Here is a 6,476-nt window from a genome sequence, read left to right as displayed (position 1 = left end):
GGACTTGGTTTTATTCACTGATGCATCCTTAGGACCCGGAACAGTGTCTAGGACATAGTGGATGTTTTATTTGTTGAATAAAAGAATGCAATTTTACCTTTCTTTGGACACTAGAGAAAGAACATTTAAGCAGTGGTAGGTTTAGCACAGAGGCTCTGGCCTCCGTTGCTGTATATCTGGGCAGAGGAAAGGTCACTAGCCCTGACAGAGCTGGTCCTTGGAGGACCACAGTGTCTACCATGGGAGCATCAAGTGTCTTCCAGCGGTGGGGGTGGGGGGGTTCCTCATTCAGCTGACTTCTGGAAAGACCAAGACAAGTCTACCTAATTGCAGGTGCTGATCCACCACCATCCACATTTGCTAGAATTCTGTCAGACTGTAATGCTCTTTAAAACTCTGAATGCTTAACAGGAAGAGGCAAGCCATTAATGGGAGTTAAATTAATTTCTTACTTTCCTATTAACAAGCTGTACGGATAAGAACACACGGGTCGTGTGTGTGTTGCGGGGGGCGGCACCACCATTAACTGGCTATATGACTGAATCGGTTAAAGTATCACTGCCATACTAATGCATAACCAACTACCCCCAGATGTAGTGGTTTAAAACAGCAATGATTTCCCACAAGTTGACTGACCTCTCCCACACATCTGTGATCTGCTGGCAGGTTGGCTGGTCTAGAATGACCTCATCTGAGATAACTCGTCTCTGCTCTGCATGGTCTCTGAGCAGCAGCATGTTGGCCCTGGCTTGTTCTCATGGCAGTGGCAGCATTCTGAGAGAGAAAGAGCAAAGCAGCACACAAGAGCTCTTGAGGCCCATGCTTGGAACTGAAACATCACTTTTTCTGCATTCTATTGTTCACAGCAAATTACAAGGCCATTCTGGATCTAAGGACTGGGAAAATGAACCTCTTAATGGGAAGAATTACAAACCATATTGCAAAGGGCATGGATGTAGAGAAGAATGGAGAATTGCAATCTAACACAATGGACATGAGGGACAAGTTATTAAAATTTGGGGCAACGATTACCTCAAAAAGAAAAAAACACGGGAGTTCCTGCTGTAGCACAGCAAGTTAAGGATCCATCCTGTCTCTGCAGCAGCTCAGAGACACAATCCCTAGTCCGGCCCATGGGTTAAGGATCTAGTGGATTCCATCCCTGGCCCGGGAATTTCCATAATCCGTGGGTATGGCTTCCCCCCAAAAAAGACAAAAATAGGACCTACATAATAGAGTTATTAAATGTGATCATGCTCTTAACAGAATGCTTGGCAAAAGAGTTAGCTCTCAAAAAATGACGGAGATGATGATTATGGCAATACGAAGACAAAGAGCAAAGTAAAGGTTATACACTGATGTCAGATGCCCGAGTTAAAAACCCCAGCTGTGCAATTTATTAGCTGCATAATCTCAGGCAAATTACTTCACTTTCCTCATATGTAAAATGTGAATAAAAATATTACCAAATTCATAGGACTGTTATGATTTACTAAGTTATTATAGGGGAAGCACTTTGAACAGTGCTCATATCTGTTTAATACAAACAGTGCAACATAGAACTTTTAAAAAATTACAAGTTTAAAATGAACATACTTAACAGTTTATCATTACTAATGATGCTTGGGATACTATGGGAACACAGAGGAGAGGAGAGGCACCTATTTTTATTTGGGGAATCAGAAAAGACTTTGTGAATACCTGCTTTGAATAGAAGAAGTGGTATGAGAAACAAGGTCTTACTATAGCACAGGGACTATATTCAATCTTCTGGGATGGACCAGAAAACTGGTCACTTCGCTATACAGCAGAAATTGGCACAGAATTATAAATCAACTATAATTTAAAAAAAGCTGGTATGAGTGTTTCAGGTGGACAAAGCAGGAAAGAAAAGGAAGAGAGGCTGAAGAGAAGGAGGGACAGTATGCCCAAATACACAGAGAGCCATGTCATGTTTAGAAAATTCCTAGAAATGCAGTTGTTTGGAAGAAAAGTGTATTTCAGACTGGTTGGCTAAAGATGAGAACTACAAAATCTGGTCATATGCATATGAATATCTGAAACTCCATAATTAGATAAGATACCTAGGTCTAGAAAGAAGAGCACCCCGGATAGAATCAATATTATTCTACTTTCACTAGGATCAGACTGGGTAATTCAGATCAAATCTTTCCCTGAGGAAAACTAGGGGAAAAGTTTTGCTCAGTGGCACCAGAGTGCTAATAAGGTAGTGATGAAATAGAACTAAGATATAAGAGTCAATAAAAATCCAAAGAGATGAAACTAACATTGGGCTACTGTTTCCCTGGGGCCATTTGTCAGCTCTAGCACAAGCTATAAATAGATGTGTACATGTATTTTTTCGAAGTACCTGATTCCAGGTTTTTTGTTTTTGGGTTTGCTTTTTTTTTTTTTTTTTTGATATAAACCAAAGAGTAAAACTGCCATGTCATTGGTAATCCTATGTTTAACTTTTTGAAGAACTATCAAATTGTTTTCCAGAGTGGCTGCACCATTCCCATCAGCAACGCACAAAAGTTCCAATTTCCCCATATCCTCAACAACATTTATTTATTATTATAGTCATCCTAGTGGTTGTGAAGAGGTATCTCATTGTGGTTTTGATCTGCATTTCCCTAATGACTAATGCCACTGAGCATTTTTTTTGTGGTTATTGGGCTTTTGTATATTTCCTTGGAGAAATTTCTATTCAGATCTTTTGCCTATTTTTAAATTATTTATATTTAAAAAATTGTTTATATATTTTTATTACTGACTTGTATGAGTGCTTTATATATTCTGGAGAGTAGATGCTAATCACATGTATGATTTTCAAATATGCCATCCTATGATTGTCTTTTCACTTTCTTGACAATGTCCTTTGATAAACAAAAGTTTTTAATGTTGATCAAATCCAATCAATCCTTTTTTTCCCCTTCTGCTTGTGCTTTGCTGTCAAATCTAAGAAACTGTTACCTAATCCAGGATCAAAAATATTTATACCTGTTTTATTCTAAAAGTTTCATAATTTAATCTCTTATTTAGGTATTCCATCCATTTTGAATTAATTTTTATATATAATGTGAAGTAGGGTCCAGTCATTCTGTTCCAGGTAGATATCGAATTGTCCCAATAGCATCTATTGAAAAAATTATTTTTCCTCCACTGAATGGTCTTGACAAACAATTGATAATATATATGTGAGTTTATTTCTGGACTTTCAATTCTGTGTCATTGATCTATCTACTCTGACAGTATCACGCTGTCTTAATTAGTATATTTTTGTAATTGGGAAGTATGAGTTCTCAACTTTGTTCTTTTGTAAATACTTTGGCTATTCTTGGCTATTATATATGATACTAACTGTGGGGTTTAGGGTTTTGTTTTGTTTTGAGATGTCTTTTATCATATTGAGGAATTTTCCCTCCATTCTTAATTTGTGAGTGATTTTTGTCATGAGTGGATTTTGTCAAATGCTTTCTCTACTGCTATGATCACGTGTTTTTTATCTTTTATTCTATTTAAATGATGTATTAAGTCACTGATTTTTGTATGTTAAACAAATCTTGCATTCCTGGGATAAATTCTACTTGATGTAGGCGTGCAATTTTTCTTTTATGTTGCTGGATTCATTTTGCCAGAATTTGGGGTCCGGTTTGTGTCTACTTTGGGCACTGGGCACTGTGTCTACTTTTCTGTTGAGTGTTTTGTTGTGTGTTTTTCATTCATCATAAGTATTTTATAGTTTACCTCATAATTTCTTCTTTATTCATTGGCTATTTAGGAGTGTGTTAATTTACACATATTTGTGAATTCACCAAATTTCCTTCTGTTATTAATTTCTAATTTCATTTTCTTGGGTTGGAATACATGCTTTGTATGATTTAAATCCTTTTGAAACTGAGACTTTTCCTATTTTTTGGAACCTGTACATGTTGCCTTACTGGGTAAATTGTTCTTTGCAAATATGACTAAGTTAAAGATTCTGAGATGAGAAGATTATCATTGGATTATCCGCGTGGGCCCTAAGTACAGTCATATGTTTACCTCTAAAAGAGAGGCAGAGGAAATTTGAATACAGGAACAGAAGAGAAAGTAAAATTAAGATGGAGGCATAAGTTCGAATGATGTGGCCACAAACTAAGAATACTGGTAAGAATACTGGCAGCCAATAGATGCTGGAAGAAACAAGGAGTGGATTCTCCCCAGAGCCTCTCGGGGAATACAGCCCTGCCAACACCTTGATTTTGGCCCAGTGATAACTGATTTTGGACTTCTAACCTCTAGAACTGTGAGGGAATAAATTTCTGATTTAAGCCACCAACATTGTGGCAATTTGTTACACCAGCCCCAGGAAACCAACACACCTTTTTAATGGACCAACCATGGTCTATTCTAGAGAATCATTCATGTATAGCTGAGAATGTGTATTCTGCTACTGTTTGAGTGTTCTATAGATGTCTGTTGGTCTATTTGACTTACGATGCTGCTCAAGTGTTCTACTTGTCAACCTCTACCTAGTTCTATTCATTAAGTTTGGTATTAGACTCCAACAATTATTGTTGAATTGTCTGTTTTCTCTCTCAATTATGTCAGTTATTATTTCATGTATTTTGAGACTGTTGTTAAATACATGTTTATAATTGTTGTCTTCTTGAAGAACATTTTTATTACTATAAAAAGTGGTTCTTTTGTCTCAAATTTTATATTGTTTGATACTAGCATAGCTATGCCAACTCTCTTCCGGTTACTGCTTGCATGTCATAGCTTTATCCATAGTTTTTTCATTCACTTACTTTCAACCTACTTGCATCTTTGAACCTAAAGTGAGTTTCTCATAGACAGAATATAGTTGGACTATGTATTTTTAGCCATTTTTCAATCTCTCCCTTTTAATTGGTAAGTATAATCTGCTTACATTTAATGTAATTACTGAGCGTGAAGGATTACATTTGCCATTTTGCAATTTATTTTCTGTATGTTTTATGTCATTTTTGTTTCTCAGTTCCTCCATTAATGCCTTTTGTGTTAAGTATATAAGTTCTCAGGTAATATTTTAATTTCCTTGCCACTTCTTTTACCATAATTTTTGAGTTATTTTCTTAGTGGTGCCCTGGAATTATAATTAACATCTTAATTTATAAAAATCTAGTTTGGAGTATTAGCAACTAAATTTCAATATTATATAGAAATTTCATTTATGCATAGGTCTGTGCCATGCCCCCTCCTTTGTACTGTTATCATAAAAATTATATCTTTATACATTGTGTCCAACAACACAGATTTATAATTATTGCTTTATGCACTTATTTTTTAAATAAGATAGGAGAAAAAGAGTTGCAAACAAAAATTGTATTTGTAATGTCTTTTATATTTACCTATTTAGTAGCTTTACTGGTGCTTTTTATTTCTTCCTGTGGATTTTAGTTATTCTCTGGTGTTCTTTTATTTCAGCCTGAAGGATTCACTCTTTTCTCAAAGGGTAGATCCTCTTGTGACAAATTCTCTCACCTTTTGTTTATCTGTGAATGTCTCATTTTCTCCTTCAATACTGAAGGATAATTTTGTTAGAATTACTGGTTGACATTCTTTTTCTTCCAGCACTTAAATATATCACCCTACTGCTTCTTGGCCTCTACAGTTTCTGGTGAAAAATCAACTAAAGATCTTATTGAGGATCCCTTATACTTGCTGAATCTCTTCTTTCTTGCTGCTTTTAAGATTGTCTTTGATTATAATATGTTTAGGAGTTGATCTCTTTGAGTTCATCTTACTTGCTTTACATTCTTGGATGTGTAAATTAATGTCTTTCCTCAAATTTGGAAAAAAAATTTCCATTCTTTCTTCAAATATTCTTTCTAGCACTTTCTCATTTCTACTTCTGGAACTCGCATTTACATATGTTGGTTATCTTGAAGGTGTCCCACGGGTCTCTTACAATCTGCTGATTTTTCTTCTTTTATTCGAAAGATTTATCTTCAAGGCTGTTGATTCCTTTTTTTGTTTGTTTTTCCTGCTCATATCTGCTGATTAGGCTTTCTAGTGAATTTGTCATTTCAACTTCAGATTTTCTATTTTTTCTATTTGGCTTCTTTTTATGATTTATAGCTCTATATTGATATTCTCTACTTGGTAAGACACTGTTCTCATACTCTTCTTAGGTCTTCATATATGATTTTCTTTAGCTATTGAACACATTTAAAATAGTTGATTTAAAGTTTTTGTCTAGTAAGTACAACATCTGGACTTCCTTAGGTAAGTTTCTACTGACTTTCTTTTTTACTGGGTACAGGCCATAATTTGCTGTTTCTTTGCATGTCTAGTATATTTTTTTGTTGAAAACTGGGCACTTAATGTAATGTAGCAACTCAAAAATTAGACTCTGTCTCCTTCCCAAGGTCTATTGTTGTTGTTGCTAATTGTTATAGTCAGTGTTTATTTAGTGATTTTAATGAACTAATTTTGTAAAGCCTGTA

At 35.3% G+C, this 6,476-nt stretch overlaps 1 long non-coding RNA gene across 2 annotated transcripts in view; it reads right to left on the bottom strand.

Annotated features, from left to right (window-relative positions):
- Positions 1-5,700, bottom strand: part of LOC146403483 (uncharacterized) — a 31,289-nt gene extending 25,589 nt beyond the window's left edge. The window contains exons 1-2 of one of the 2 annotated variants that reach the window (XR_014804085.1): positions 5,379-5,700; positions 637-774 (exon numbers count right to left, since the gene is read on the bottom strand). This is a non-coding gene — a long non-coding RNA (uncharacterized LOC146403483). The remainder of the gene's footprint in view (positions 1-636; positions 775-5,378) is intronic. The other variant, XR_014804084.1, reaches the window with a different exon arrangement.
- Between the last annotated feature and the right edge of the window lie 776 nt (positions 5,701-6,476).

Source organism: Sus scrofa, chromosome 5, assembly GCF_054392235.1.
Source record: "Sus scrofa isolate SSC_HxYL_T2T_F1_AM1 chromosome 5, Sscrofa_HxYL_maternal_Yorkshire_Landrace_v2.0, whole genome shotgun sequence".
Taxonomy (NCBI): Eukaryota; Metazoa; Chordata; class Mammalia; order Artiodactyla; family Suidae; genus Sus; species Sus scrofa.
The sequence above is the reverse complement of the archived record's forward strand: the minus strand, read 5'-3'. Positions and strand labels throughout refer to the sequence as shown.